Genomic DNA, 16556 nt, shown 5'->3' with positions numbered 1-16556 from the left:
AGCACTTTCCCACAGCCCTGGTTTCCTTAGGGACAGGAGCATTGTGCCACATACTGAGGCCCCCCTAGGTGAAGAAAAGGAACCCACTTTAGAGAGTGTGGAAGGTCTGTGATACTGAGACGGAGCCTAGTGAAGTGGAAGGAAGACCAACTAAAAAGCCAAGCACCTGATTAGGTCTCTAAGTCCTGTAAACCCAGCTTGTCTATTAATGTCTCAGCTCCCCCCTTTGTCAGTTGGATCATGTAAAATATAAAAATATAGTAAAACCTGTCCTACTATAAATGACATTGGAAAACACAGGCTCCAGGCCAGTATGTGTCTCCCACCTATAGCCAAACTTCCATAGAAATTTGTTTTTGCCTTTTTAGGTTTCATAATGATTTTCTAACCTATATTTCTTTTTTAAGATTAGAACTGTGTAGTTATACATAGTAGTGGTTTCATTTGGACAAAATCACACACACATGCAATTTGACTTCAGTTCATGATTGCCCCCTTCCCTCTCTCTTTTTTCTCCCATTCCCCCTAACATTTCCCAAATCTTTTTCATCTACTCTACTAGACTTCTTTTTGCTCATCTATTAATTTATATTTGATTGCTTCTTTCTACCTATGCATAAAGGTGGAGTTCCCTGTGGTGTATGTATATGTCCACGTAACAACTTTTTAAGAATTCATTCTGGGGCTGGGGTTGTGGCTTAGTCGAGAACACTTGCCTCAAATGCCTGAGTCCCTTTGATCAATCCTAAGCACCAGGTTAAAAATATATATAAATATATTGTGTTCATCTATAACAACAACAACAAAACAATCACCTGCATTGCCTCCCCTTACCCATCTCTGCACTCTACCTCTCAATCTTCTCCCTTACTGCCCTTTACTTTATTTGTATGATATCCTATCCTGCCCTCCCCATTTCCTTTGTTTTACTCTAGTTTCTGCAGGAGAGTAAACATTCAAGTTTTGAGTTTTTGTGTTTGGCTTATTTCACGTAGCATGATATTCTCATTGCTATCCATTTACCTGTAAATGCCATTATTTCATTTTCTTTTATGCCTTTGAAGAACCCCAATGTGTGTGTGTGTGTGTGTGTCTGTTTACACACATATCATATATATGTGTCAGAATTATAAAATTTATTTATCTATTAAGGTGATTCCATAATTTAGCTATTGTGAAATGTGCTGCTATAAACATTGAGGTAGCTGTCACTGTAGTATGCTGATTTTAGAAGTTTTGGCAAAATACCAAGGAGTGGGCAGATCCTCATAGGATGTTTACATCTCAAGTTTTTTGGTGAATCTCTATAGTGGTTTCTGGACTTGTACTAGTCTGCAGTCCCATTAACAATATACAAGTGTACATTTTCCCCACAACCTTGCCTGCATATTTATATCCTTGAACATTGCAATTCTGGTTATAAAATTTTAGTATTGCTTTCATTTGCTTTCCCTAATTGCTAGTGATGTTGAACCTTTTCTCATCCATTTGGCTATTTGTAAATTTTTGTTTAGAAGTTTCTATTTCATTTTTTCTATTGCCCATTATTGATTGGGTTATTTGGGATATATTTGTATGAAGTGCTTTGAGTTATTTATATATTTGGGGTATTAATCCCTCACCAGATGAGTAGCTGCCCAAGATATTTTTCCCATTCTGTAGGCTCTCTCTTCACACTCTTCTTTCTTTCCTTTGCTGGGAAGAAGTTTTGTAGTTTGATGGCATCCCACATATTTATTCATAGTTTCAGTTCATGTGCTTTTGAGGAAGCTGGTGCCAGCAATTATATGTAGAATGTTGGCCCTACATTCTTTTCTAACAGTTGTAAGGTTTCTGGTCTAATTCCTAAGTGTTTGATCCATTTTCATTTGAGTTTTGTGCAGGGTGAGAAATAGGGTTTTAGTGTTATTTTTCTACAAAGTTATCCACTTGTCCCAGAACCATTTATTAAAAAGGCTCATTTCTCCAATGTATATCTTTGCACCTTTGTTAAGTACCACAGGGCTCTAAGTATGTGGATTTGTCTCTGTCTTCTATTCTGTCCTATTGTTCTTTGGGTCTATTTTTGTGACAATATCATGCTTTTTGTTACTAGAGCTCTGCAGCATTACTTATTGTGGGGTGTTTTGTATTTAACAGTGGTACCAATAAGAAAAAACAACCTGAAATAGAAAACTAGTTCGAGAATTAGATAGTAGGAGGCAACTATATAGGCTAATATATTAACATCCTGGGAATTACAATATATTTATATATATACATATAAGTATATATATATATATATATATATATATATATATATATATATAGATAGATAGATATAGATAGATATAGATATAGATATAGATATAGATATAGATATAGATATAGATAAATACAATATTTTTTCTTTTGGCAGAGCTATTTTTGTTTAATACTTTTACTTTATTTACTTTTACGTGGTGCTGAGGATCCAATCAGTGCCTCACACATGCTAGGCAAATGCTCAGCCACTGAGCTACAACCCCAAACCTAGGAATACAGCATTTTTATTGAAAATTCTTTTTAAAAATATTATTTTTACATAATAGCATATTTTGGCATACTATACATACATAGAATAATTATAACTTGTTGAAAATAGGATCCCCCATTATTGTGGTTGTACATGACGAAGATCTTCATTGTTTGTATATTCATACATGAAGATAGGAAAGATGTGTCTTATTCATTCTCCTGTCTTTCCTATTACATGTTCCCCCCTTCTCTTCATTCCCCTTTGTTTAGTCCAATGAACCTCTAATCTTTCACTCCCTTGTTGTGAGTTAGCATCCACATTCTGCCTTTGGGTTTTGGAACTGCCTTATTCCACAAAGCATGATAGTTTCCAGTTCCATTCATTTACTGGTGAATAATATAATTTCATTCTTCGTTATGGCTGAGTAGTATTCCATTTTGTATGTATACCAAATTCTTTATCTATTCATCTGATGTAGGGCACCTAAGTTGGTTCCATAGCTTGACTATTGTGAATTGAGCTGCTACTAAATATTCAAGTGGCTATGTCACTGTGGTATGCTGATTTTAAGTTGTTTGGGTATAAAGTGAGGAGTGGGATAATGGGGTCAAATAGTGGTTCCATTCCAAGTTTTGTAAAAAAGCTCCACACTGCTTTCCAGAATGGTTGCACCAATTTGCAATTCCACCAGCAATGTATTAAGTGAATCTCTTTCCCCACATCCTTGCCATCATTTACTGTTGCTTTTATTTTTAATATTTACCATTCTGAGTGGGGTGAGTGAATTCTCAGTGTATTTTTGATTTACATTTCTCTAATTGCTAAGAATTTAAATACTGCAACCTCTGGATCAACCAAGTTTAGGCAGCTTTTCTGATCTCAGGTTTTTCTGTACTCAATCTGTGTATCTCTGTGTTCTCCTCTCCCTTTGTGGGGAATCTTTGCTGCTTTCAGTACCCATGTGGAAGGTGCGTTGTCATCTATATATTCTTATTCTTTGTTTTTGTACTCAAATTTCTGATTCTCTAGTCCAACTGAATGTACACTATTATATTTTGTGAAATTCCTTTTGCATCAACCTCAGTAACTGTCTGTATTCCTGCTGCTGTGCTCATGAGACAAGGTAATGCAGCTTTCTACTATATCACCATCTTCTGGACTTGCAATACAGCTTTTTATCCAGGATGATTGTTCATCAGTTTTAACACTTTTCAGGTTGATGCCATCCCATTTGTGGTGTTTAATTTTATTTCTTGAACTTTAGGAGTGTACTTAAGGAATTCAGTTCCTGAGCCTCGATGTTAGAGTGTTGGGCCGACATGTTCTTCGGGTAGAAGCAGGGTTTCTGGTCTACTTCAAAGGTCTTTGATATGCTTTCAGTTCAGTGTTAAGAGAGAGGGACTAAATTTCATTTGACTACATATGGATTTCCAGTTTTTCCAGCACCATTTGTTGAAGAGGCTATCTTCAGCACAATATAGTGATATAGTCACATCAATGTTTTTAGTAGCACAATTCACAATAGCTAAGCTATGGAGTCAACCTAGGTTTTGAGATATATATATATATATATATATATATATATATATATATATATATATATACACACACACACACACACACACACACACACATATATATACACACACACATACATACACATGTATTGCTCAGTCATAAAGAAGAATAACTTTATGATATTTGCCAGTATATGGATGACTCTGGAGACTACCAAGCTAAGTGAATTAAGTCAAACTTCCCCAATACAAATATCAAATGTTTTCTCTGACATTTGGAAGCTAATCTACACTAAGGAGGGAAGAGGGGAAGAATAAAAGTTCCAGGTATTATACAAAGGGAAATGAAGGAAAAAGAGTACGGTAAGGAAAGGAAATGAATGGTAAGAAAAGGAATGAACCTGACATAATTTTACTATGTACATATAGGAACACAATGCAGAGAATGTCACCTTTATGTACATCAAAAGCCTGGGGTCCTCATTAGATTAAGATATATTCAATGCTTCTATATGATATCAAAATGGGCTCTACTCTCATGAATCACTAAAAAGTAATAAAAAACATAATAAAAAATGACACTTTAATTTGCATGTTTAAGTTAACAATCCAGGGGGCTGGGTTTGTGGCTCAGTGGTAGAGCACTCGCCTCGCATGTACAAGACCCTGGGTTCCATCCTCAGCACCACATAAAAATAAATAAGTGAAATAGAGGCATTGTGTCCAACTACAACTAAAAAAAATATTAAAAAAAGATAACAACCCAGGTTTGAGTTAGACTTGTTCCATATGAAAACCCCCAGAGAGAGATCCATGTGCTAGTAACTTAGGAAAGACTCATTCCCAGCAGAAAGAGGTAATGAAGTCAAGGAAGTCAGGTACAGAAGGCAAAAATGTCTAGAAAGTATAGAATTTAAGGGAAGGTAGCATGTGTCTGAAAGATACTCTTCATAAGGCTGGGACCCTAATCTGACTGGGCTTCCCTGTGGCAGTTATCAAGAAGAATATTAGGAGACCAGGTGTGAGAACAGAGCAGAGTTCAGAATGTAAACAGGAAATGTAGATGGAAGGGCAGGTCAGGGCCACAAGGCCATGGGAAACACAGATAAGACCAAACAGAGGCTCCATCTGCTGTTGGAGACAAGCACAGGTGAAGAGAAATCACTGCAGAAGTAGGAGCTACAATCTTCTATAGAGTTAAAAGGAGTCAAGTGCATCCCAGAGCCAACATACCTGAAGCCTGAAGGCCAGGGAATCTGCATGCTAGTTTCCTCTTGCTCATCAGAATTTTTCTTGTAATTATCCTCTGTTGGCTGACACCTGTGGCATCATTGAGGACATGCTCTGTAAGTATGTGCAAGTAAGACAGGATTTGTAAAATCCAATAGCACCCAGATATATTTGCCAAACACTAGAAAATCAGAGTGCAGGTAGGTTGTGCTTTGGAGAAGAAAGAGATAATAAAAATCAAGCAAAATCAAAGGAGAAACAAACACATTATTAAAGAAAGGAGAACTCATCCTAAGGAATTAAAAAATATGCATAATAATGATATACTTCATGTATACCCATTATATATGATAAAGCACAAGTATAAACAATGTGTAATACACACAAGAGGGATCTCTATATTTATCTGATGGACAACTACTCCTTTGGGCTCTTGACTCCACCTGTGCATGGGAAACTTGCATCTAGGATATGTATGGGCTCACATATCCACTCAAAGGCCCTTGGGCCTTCTCTGAGGAAGTTGAAAGGAAAAGAGGGTTCAGTAACAATCCCAATTCTTCCTTTGCTAACCACTCCTGGAAAACCCATTTTTTATGTCCCTGCAAATTGACCCAATCTAGCGACCCAGGCACAGTGACAGAAATCATGTGTCCAATGGACATGTCATCTTTTGTACATGTGCCTAGGTATTTCTTGGGTGGGTGGTACCCATACAAAAGTTCCTAAAATAAAGTTATCCAATTGACAAAGAGGGCTTTAAAGTAACAATGTGTTCATGTTTATTATCCAAATATGATTAATCTTACTCACTATTTCTGGAGGGAACATTCTACAGAGACACCAGGGCATGGGACAAAAAAAAGGAGTTTATTGATCTTGCTCCACAGGCAGAAAAGATCATGAATAGAAATGGTGAACATCATATTTTTCTTAGGGGGGGACACCAGAGATTTAACTCAGGGGACTTGACCACTGAGCCACATCCCCAGCCCTATTTTGTGTTTAATTTACAAATTGGGTTTCACTGAGTTTCTTAGCACCCCACTGTTGCTGAGGCTGGCTTTGAATTCATTCTCCTGTCTCAGCCTCCTAAGCCACTGGGATTTTTGGCCTGAGCCCCATGCCAAGCACAGTGGACATACTTTAAAGATAGAATCAGTCAGAGTCTCTGAAGTGCTCATGATGTGCTCCCTCTTAATTGCAACCTACATGCAAATATATGGCTGACGCAGAAAAGGCAACAATGAAATAAACCTGACCAGGCCATAGGAAAACAGCAAAGCTTAAGTTCCACCTGACCTCTGTACCTACTCTGAAACAAAATGGGTCTCCTGCCTCTACATGCATATATCTCAGCCTACACAGTAGAGTTGAGTGCAGAGAATTTGTGCTTTCCCAGGGAGAAAAGCTAGATTCATCTGAATTATGATAGGAGTACTCACTGGCTTCATCTGCAGCAAAACTGACTTTAGGCTCAGCTGATGGAATGACAGAGCTTCTGAAAAGTTCTTGTGTGTTAGAGGAATTAGGATGATCCGAGGGTAGAAAATAAGTTTTCCCCAGCAGGAGGGCATCCTCCTTCTCCAAAAGTTCACCATTGGGAATGCTGAGACAAGGAAGAATAACAGAAAAAAAATCAAGGTGGTTTAGAAGCTACAGCCTCCCAGTTGGTCCTGATTTAAAGATGAAGGGTGGAGTCCCCAAACAGATCCCTCCCTTCAAAAGTGATCCATAAAATTATTTTCATCTGATGAACATAGTTCAGGTGCCATGGTATGAGAGAGAGAGGGAGAGCCACCAGTGTCCAGTGTACTGGCCAGATTACAAGCTGATGAGAAAGGAGGCTCAACTTCATCTATAAAGTACAACTACAGAAGGATCATACAATGAGAAGCAAAGCTGTAGTTGAACCTAGGGCATGACTGATATTGACACTTACATATAGATGGCCAGCAAATACAGCCTGGTACATGATAGAGTGCCCAAAGAATGTGTGCCTTCTAGAAATTTTTCTATCCATTTTTTTGACATAATACTTTATTAGGGGGGTGAAAGGGGTTGAAAGGGAGTATATTTCTGCTTCTCTTGCTATGACATACCTTTCTGCGATTATCAGGCCATAGTATAGAAAGATAGTATGCCTCTAATTCTGATTATTCAACTTAAAAATAAACAAGTGATTTTTGTTAAAAGGAAGAAATGCCCAAGACGGATTGCGCAGTTCTTCTCAGTCACACTCACTGTACCAGAACCAGAAAGATAAAAGATAACCTTGCTAAAGGGCTCCATCACACTGGGCTTAGTCAACATCACCAGTGCCAACAGTAGTCTGTTTTACATTTGGTCATCAAATGTGTCTACTTTTGACCTCATGGTCTATTCTTTCAGGTTATCCTGAACCCCTTATTTTGCCCTTTCTTACAATCTCCAGATTATTTGTTGTTACCTGGAATTCAGTGAATTTTGGTCTTTTTCATCATCAGTTTCATGGTTTTCTGCAAGCAATTCAAAAACATCCAGGAGTCATTACACAGTGCTATTTCACCCATTTCAACACAGAGCCCCTGTGGGTTCTTCAGTCACCTTGGCTAGACAGGAATAAGATCTGCAGGAAATCTTGAAAGTTATTACAATTTAGATCAGGAATGAGCAGAAAAAGGAGTCATGGAAAATGGAGTGGGCTAAGGGGTGAAGACAAAATGACTCCAGACCTGTTTGGGTCTGCCACCTATAGCCCAGATAAAGTTCAGTTGTCATATCTTTCTCATCAGTTTTCACAAGTTTCCTTTGTGTGTGCAAGATAAGAATCCAGGGTTGACTTAGTCCTGTTTGCCAAGGAGGGTCCAAAAGGAGCCATGTGCCAGTGACTTATGAAGGCCATGTTCCCAGAAGAAAGAGGCAGCGGAGTCAAGGAAGGTGGTTAGATCAAAAACCTAGACAGTGTGTGATTCCAGGGAAGGTGGCATGTGTCTGAAAGACGCTCTTCATGGGATTGCACCCCCAATCAGGCTGGGCTTTCCTGTGGCAGTTACAGGGAATATCAGGACAGCAGATGTAGGAACAGAGCAGACTTCAGAATGCAAACAGGAGGCGGAGATGGAAGGGCCTCTCAGGGTGGGAGACCATAAAATAGAGACATAAGACCAGACAGTCTCCATCTGTTTTGGAAAGAACCAATGGTGAAGAGAAATCACACCAGGAGGAGCTACATCCTCATAGAGAGAGCTAAAATGGGAAAGTGCATCCCAGAGCCACAAAAGTTGTCACCACTCTACCCGAAGCTTGAAGTACTGGGAATCTGCATGCCATTCTCCACTTGCAGAAGAGTTGTTTTCTTTTCATGATCTTCTGTTTCAGGACACTCCTGGTATCAGTGGGGACACGCAGCTCACATCCAGGTGTTTTGACAGCCAAGCCTCCAAGGGCATCACCCTCAAGCGTGGGAAGGTTCTGCAGCTCAATGCAGGTATCCAAATTCAGTTCTGAAAATAAAACAGGAACTATTATCCTGTGACACACCTATTGACCCCAAAGAGTCACCTAATCAAGAAAGCAGCATTGCACAAGAAAGTCTAAGGATTGATGTGTAGCTTACAGAGACTGATCCTTTCAGGGCTGGGGTCGTAGCTTGGAGTTAGAGCACTTGCCTCAACTGCATGAGGCCCTGGGTTCTATCCTCAGCACCACATCAAAATAAAGACATTGAGACTGATACTTTCATTTTGTTGATGATTCTGGTATATCCAGTATGATAAACTTGACAGGAGGCAAGTGTGCTTCCAATTCTTGAAAATATTCAAGAAATATGGAAGTTATACACACCTATAGCTCCCCAATATAAGAGGCAATAATACCACTACAGATCTAGACAGAGCTTTTAATCAGATAGAGATTATTAAAGTTAAGCAAAATCATAGTAGAAGGAAAACTATATGAAAGTAGAGAACTAGGGAAGAATCATCCCTGGGATATTTTAAATCTTACTATGACTGACTTATTTTATATAAAGGCATTATTATTAATAGAACTACTGTATATGCCTAACATAAAATGGATACATCTGATGAACAGATAATTATGAACATTTACATGTGGGATTGTATAATATCAATATTCTGGCCACTAGAAGTCAGAAATAATTTAGAAACCTGAAGAAAAAAAAGAGAGATGTTTGAAAAGCAGATGTTCAAAAATTCTTTGTGAGACACCAGAACACTATCACCCAATTGAGCCGGTAGGCTGAGTCTTGACTGGGATTGTGGGAGCATCCTAGAGAGTCCAGCAGGAAGAAAAGATGGTGAGCCTCCTTAAGTTATCACATGTGCTTCAAGAACTACACACCAGTGGCACACACTGAGCCCATGCCAGGGAGTGCTCTACATGAAGGACAGGTGTTTCTTCTCTTGCATGACCCTCAGAGGTTTGTAATGAGGGCAAGGGTGCCCACATCTGTCAGATGAGTGTGGCACCTGACATGAGAACCAGAGGCTCCAGAAGCTGACATTGAGGGAGACAGAGAATCAAGATGCACACAACCCAGATTAAGGGGGCAGGGGGGACTGAAACTCAGTCTTCACATCTGAGCAGAATTGAGTCCTTATGAGGACAATGACAACATGGCTATGGAGACAGATGAATGGAGAGCATGGACTCAGTGTGGAATCATCAAGGAGACAATTTGTGCACTTTCTGTGTGCAGGTGTCACATTAATTCAAAGAGATGAGGAAAGGAGAAAAGTGAGCTGGATGTCAGGACATAGACTTGTGGGCCCAGGATTGATACTATTACTGAAAAATTGCTCTATATAAAATGAAAATATCTTTTGTGAAATTATATTTATCAAATCACTAGAAGTTATCTGAGGATTTGAGATTACAGAGTAAAAGCTTTCATTAAAAGTTTTTATTTTTATTGAACTGGTACTATGGAAATTATTTTAATAAACAATAAAAGAGATGAAAGCACCTAGGATACCCACTTGATAAAGGCCAGCCCAGGACCTGAGAGTGTATCTAACCCTAGGCCCCAGGCTCCAGCTCACATCACTGTGTCAGAGAATCGCACCTTTCTGTCTGACCGAGAGAACATGAACAAGCCCACCATCTCTGCCACCCACAATATTCTGACAACCAACACGTGGATCAGAGTTTACAAATTCCCTTTCCTTTCCTACCTGGGAAGAGCATCCACTGTTTTCTAGGGCCAGTGTTGGCTACACAGCTATTGAGAGCAGAGGAAAGGCTCAGCCTGGCTCCACCATCACCATAGATTAACTGGTGATCCAACATTGTCCCCTGACAACTACTCATTTGGGCATTTACATCCAGGTGTACATCTGAGGCTTGCATCTCTGACACACTGGGGCTCACATGCCCACACAAAGGCTGCTGGAGGCAGCCCTTTTCAGAGATACCTAAAAAGAGAAGAGGGCTCCATAACTATCCCAGTTCTTTCTTTCTTTATTACCTCCCCCCAGAATGCCCATTTCTTATGTCCCTGTCTGTTGGGGAAACCAGCTTGTGATTCAGCTACAGTGACAGAGATCATGAGTGTGATGGATATGTCAGCTTTGGTTTCTGTGCCTGAATGCTAAGAAGGCCAGAATCAATAAATGGGATGGCAAACCGCAAAGCTTCTTCACAGTAAAGGAAACAATTAAATTTTTTTAGTTTTAGGTGGACACACAATATCTTTATTTTTTTAATTTTTTATGATGCCGAGAGTTGAACACAGTGCCTCATGCATGCTAGGTGACTGTCCTACCACTTGAGCCACATCCCATGCCCTCTGAGTTGGCTTTAAACCCAAGATCCTCCTGCCTCAACCTCCTGAGCAGCTGGGATTATAGGCTTGTGCTTGTAATCAAAGGATCAAACATGAGTAAGAACACTGTAGGAGAGATCAGTTGTCCTAGGTTGTAAGAATAAGGTCATGCAGAGCCCTGATATGCACACACATAAATGGTGCCTGTGAGTAGGTTACAATCTCTACAACTTCCCTGCTCTTGTTAGTTCTAGGTTTACCATCCTGAATTTGTCACTGGACCCTCAGAAGTATAATTAATAGGAGTGCATTTGTGTTTTAATGGGGTAGTCATGAGCTGCAGCTAGACAAAGGGAGACTTCATGCTCACCCAAGAGATCAGCACTGAAGTAGGAAGCCTGGTGGATACCTGATGATTCAGAGTGACCGGGGCAAGTGTTACAGCCCTCATTCAATACGTCCTGCAGGATTTCTTTCTCCTCCTGTGGGGCTTGTCTCAGACTGGAGGGATAAAGAGTACAATTAAAATAGAGTAGTAAATATGAGTCCCAGTTGGTCTAAATAGAGGCCTAAGGGAGTGGTCACAGAAGGGCAAGAGGGTACTCCTTTCAAAGAGAAAGAAAATGATCCTCCTAGGATGTGGACAGGGTGCACATGTCTTCATGACAGGGGATAGGAAGAGGGGCTCAATCTACTAACTAGAAAAGAACTGAGGACAGAGACTCCACTCTCCCTGTGTGATACAACCATGAGCCACAGCATACACAGAAAATGGACTTTGTGTGTGTGTGTGTGTGTGCACACATTTTTATATATGTGTGTGTATGTGGATTCCCCCCACCAAGGCTATGACATTCCTGCCAAAAAGTCTTATCAACCAGAAAGAAACCAGATTTATATCTCATACTCAATGGACCCATACAAGACAGGAGATGTAGATTCTCTGAGGTAAAAAAAAAAAAAAAAAAAAAAAAAAAAAAAAAAAAAACATTTAGTTAGTTTGATTACTTCTAGTTGGATACAGACAGGAACCACCGAGAAAAGAAAAACACCTCCTTAAAAGATGGACTTCTTCCATGGTTGAGGAATGCAGTCATACCAGCAGGTTGTGTTTGCCTTTGCATGTGAATTGTGTGGACACTTTGTACCTCTTGGTTTGTTCATCTGGGGACCCTCCTCATATTTAACCCATCCTTTCCCAGGCTTTTAACACTCATTGTTACCTGGGAACCAGTAATTCCTGTTCTTTTCCACTCTCCTCCTCTGCACCACTCCCTGAAATCAAATTCAGAAATGTCCAGTCAGTCAATGAGTAGTTTCTACATCACTCACTACAAACACAGAGGAAGCCTGAACTCAATGAAGAATCATCAGTCCCAGACCTTTACCAACACGGCTGTTATATGTCTGTGGATCTGATATGGTACAACAGAATACTGTTAAGAAAGGTTTGAGCTATTCTTGAGGATGAAAAGGCATTTTCATGTCTCCAGTAGAAATCACTAACTGGGAATTAACCTATGCCCACCCGACACTTCCCTGTAAACTAAAAGTTGTTACAGTCTTTGTGTTTCATTATTCCATTGTTAGTAAACTGAAGGCAAAATAACAATATCTTTACTTCTGGAAATGATGGATTTCCTTTTGATGAAAGAAAAGAGGAGAAAAAATTTTGGAGAAAATCTTTTTCTCAGAGGGGAAACAGACAATCATACCTCACTTTAGTGACCATAAACCTATCTGCAACTTACCATATTTTTGGAACTGGTTGGCCAGGGTATACACGGTAGATTGACATAAGATGAATTTTTCTTCCAGATCTCGGAAATTCATTTTGTGTTCTTGTACTTCAGCCTGTAGTCCCCGTATGATTTCTTGAAGTTTCATCTGAGGCTCTCCGTCAAGGTTCATTTCAGCCCCTCCATCAGGGGAAGGGCTGAAGGATACTGCCATGTTTGTACAGTAAATGTACAGCCAGGACCTGCAAAGAAAACCCAAACATGTTATGGGTTAAAAACAAGTGAATCCAAGAGCTGGCTGCAGTGGCAAACGCCTATAATCTCAGAGGCTCAGAAGGTGAGACAGAAGGATCTAGGGTTAGAAGTCAGCTTGAGCAATGGCAAGGTGCTAAGCCACTCAGTGAGACCCTGTCTCTTAATAAAATACAAAAAAAGGGCTGCATATGTGGCTCAGTGTTTGAGTGCTTCTGACCCAAATATTAAAAAAAAAAAAAATAACCGAAGTAGCATTCATCAGGACTAAGGGAAGACAGAAGCTGTCATGATTCACTTACTGTTGACAATAAGTACTCAGCAGTCCACAACACTTGAAGCTCCTTCACCTTTCAAAGAAGGATTCACACACCTGAGTCTATAGCATGGACTCAAGACAGAAATGAGGAGGTAGGGCTGAGGGCGCTAGGTAACAGTCTAACAGAATCAGAAGGTAGGAGATGTCATGGAATGTGGGAACCTCTGCCTTCCAATGGCCTCATCATGGCTGACCCACTGGTTTCTTCAGAAGGTCACTACAGACGTCGACCGCCACTCATTGGGCAGTCTCAGTACTTGTGTACCCTCATGCCAATGATACCAACTTTTCTTTGTTCCCTTCTCCAAACACCATATTTCACATTACTCCTACAGGTATATGTTGAGAATCCTCGAAGTAAAATTGGTTTCCCAACAAGTTAAAATTATCTACAGGACTACCCAGTGGTCACCTCATTATTTCCTTAATAATAAAGTGGATCATAAGGCTTTTCCTCAAGGGAACAATGCAAAACTGTCAATGTAATATAGTCATAATGTTCTTCTCTGAATATGCAGTCATTATTTCAAAATCCACTAAAAATACAGAACAAAGAGTAAACCATGAGTGTTTGAAATTGTTTTCTGTACTCTCTCAATATTATTTTGTTATACTCCATTTTTATTGTGGCCTCTTTTCTCTCACTGGGACATCTGTTGGTGTATAGGACTCTGAAGAAATTCCTTACTTATAATAAAAGTTCCAATTGGCTCAGGCAATAGGAACATGGAAAGGAGAATGGAAACATGGAGGGGAGCCATGCTAAGTCTTTGTGAACCCTCAACTGTGGAACACTCATTGGAAGAAATTTTCCAGATCCCTCTTACTAAGTCCAAAGCAGATAATGTCCAGTGCTGACTCTGCTCTTCATGGCAATCTTCCCTTCCCTAGGTCAGGCAACTGGTGTCTGCTATCAATGTTCTCACCTACTGAGAACCATGGCTGAATCTGAAGCAGATACATTAAGCTCTTTTCAGTAAGGATTGGATACCCTTCCTAGCATGCTGCAAGGAAATGAGCCCAGTGCTTTACCTGTGCAAGCTCAGCAAATGCATTCATTTGGTTTAACTCACTTATAATGTAAGTTCTCTATATACATGGAGATTTTGTATTTTATACACATCACAGGGTAAACTGAGGAGCAAAGCAGGGGAGTTAGTTTATTCTGCTTCTATGAACACAAGAGTCATCGACTCTCATCCACTTGAATGTCAGAAAGCCAGGCTTTTAGCCACACCTTCCTCCATTTGGACTGCAAACCTGAAAATTACTTCAATTATTTACCTGCATTTGAAATGAAGTTTGAGTAAAAACAAGAGTTGAACTTTGAGGAATGACAATATTAGTTTGTTTTGAAGTGGACAGAAAATGCTGAGGTCTAGAGAAAACATCACGATAATCTTCGCAAGGAAGAACTTATGTGTCTTACTTATCCTGCCTCTTTCTCAGCTGGCCAGAACATACTCAGTATCTATTGATGTCATCAAAATCATCTTCAGATCTTGAGAATATGGATTTCTATGAGCCAAACTGGAGAGCAGGTGTTGGTCTGAGAAGTCATCCATCATTATGCTGGGACCTGTTGGAAACAACCAGTAGGGGGATCAACCTGACTACCAACATTTTTTTCATACAGCACTGGCTACACTCACCAATGAGTCCACTATCAATTCTTTCACTTGCTGTTCACAAGACTGACAGTTCTGTATAAGCTAAGATTATGTTCGACCCGTCTCTGTGTTCACAGTTTCCAGTGAGGCCCAAGCACTGAGGCAGGTTACACTCAATGAATGCTTTAAAGTGGTTGCATACCACAGTTATTACAATGAAGTCCCTTTACAGTGCCATCTAAAGCCTTCTAGTTACTGTCCCCTTCAATGAGTCCACAAGTGCCACATACAGAGCCCTGCACATAACTCTGCAGATGTGAAGAAAAGAAAACTGTCCAGGAACAGTTTGTTTCCCACCTATCATCCACATTGCACTCTAGGGTTTGTAATCAGTGCTTCTGTCAGTTTTAATTTTTTTTAAATTTTTAATTTGTATAAAAATTTTAGGTTGAATGAAGAAAAGACTTACACATTGACTTACGCTTGTTCTAAAAGATAGGTGTTAGAAAAGCATCCATGTGCCAGTGATTTATGAAGACGATGCCTCACAGGAGGAAGAGGGAGTGGAGCTGAGGGAGCTGGAAAGAGAGGGCAAAACAGCCTGCAAAGTGTGTGATTTCAGAAACAGCATCATATGTTTAAAAAATAATTTTTATAGTATTTGGACACTGAGTTGGCTCTGTGTCAGTGTGGCAGTTACAGAGAAGAGCAAGACAGCAGATTTGGATACAGAAAACAGTACAGAGTGAAAACCATAGAAGTGAGTCGATGTGATGCATAACCAAAGTTGAATTTTACACTCTCCTATCAAGTGAATATAGCTTCCTTCATGTGGAAAGTCCCACAGAACTTGTGCCTTCTAGGCCTCTTCCTGTCAATATTTGTACATCATATGATATGTTGGTGTTGTTTGTGTAGCGGCTGTTTTGCTATGGCAGAACTGTCCAGGATCTTGGGATAACACTGCAGAAAGAAGTTATTCATGTCATTCTCATTTTAGTTCTTTTAAAGGAACAAGTGACTTTTTTTTAAGGGAGAAAGTCCCCAAGACTTCTCAGACAGATGATAAAAATGCTCAACAGAAAACAGGCCATACAGAGTGGTTTAGCAAAGGAAACCAGTGACACCAGCAGATGGTTTTTACCTTTGCAGCTATCTTGGCCTCTTTCTGTGCTCCTTTTTGTCTGACAATTACCCTCCCGTGATGATTCCCTGGGGGCCAGTGACTCAAGTAATGCTTTTTCTTCATCATGATGCTCTTCACTATTTCCTACTACTGAATTTATAAAAGCCCCTTTAGATATTAAGCAATTCTACCTCACTCGTTAAAAACACAGTAGCCTATCATGGCACAGAGAAATTATTGGTATGAATTTAGAAAGATCTCATGCATTTCTTTAAAGAAATGGCCTGCCCAGCTATTCTTATCCATGAAACAAAGTAGTCCCTATAAAATGGATCTCATGAGCAGCTTGCTAGTTGTTTAACTGGGCAGAGGGAAAAATGTGTTTTTCTCCCCACATGAACAGAAACTGGAGAAAATTGGTAAATTTTGGGAAGCTCCAGCTGTACCTACCTCCTGCTACATGGCTCCTTCCCAGGCACAGTGATTTACCTCCCAATAT

Source organism: Callospermophilus lateralis, chromosome 7, assembly GCF_048772815.1.
Source record: "Callospermophilus lateralis isolate mCalLat2 chromosome 7, mCalLat2.hap1, whole genome shotgun sequence".
NCBI classification, from domain to species: Eukaryota; Metazoa; Chordata; class Mammalia; order Rodentia; family Sciuridae; genus Callospermophilus; species Callospermophilus lateralis.
This window is presented reverse-complemented; position numbering follows the sequence as displayed.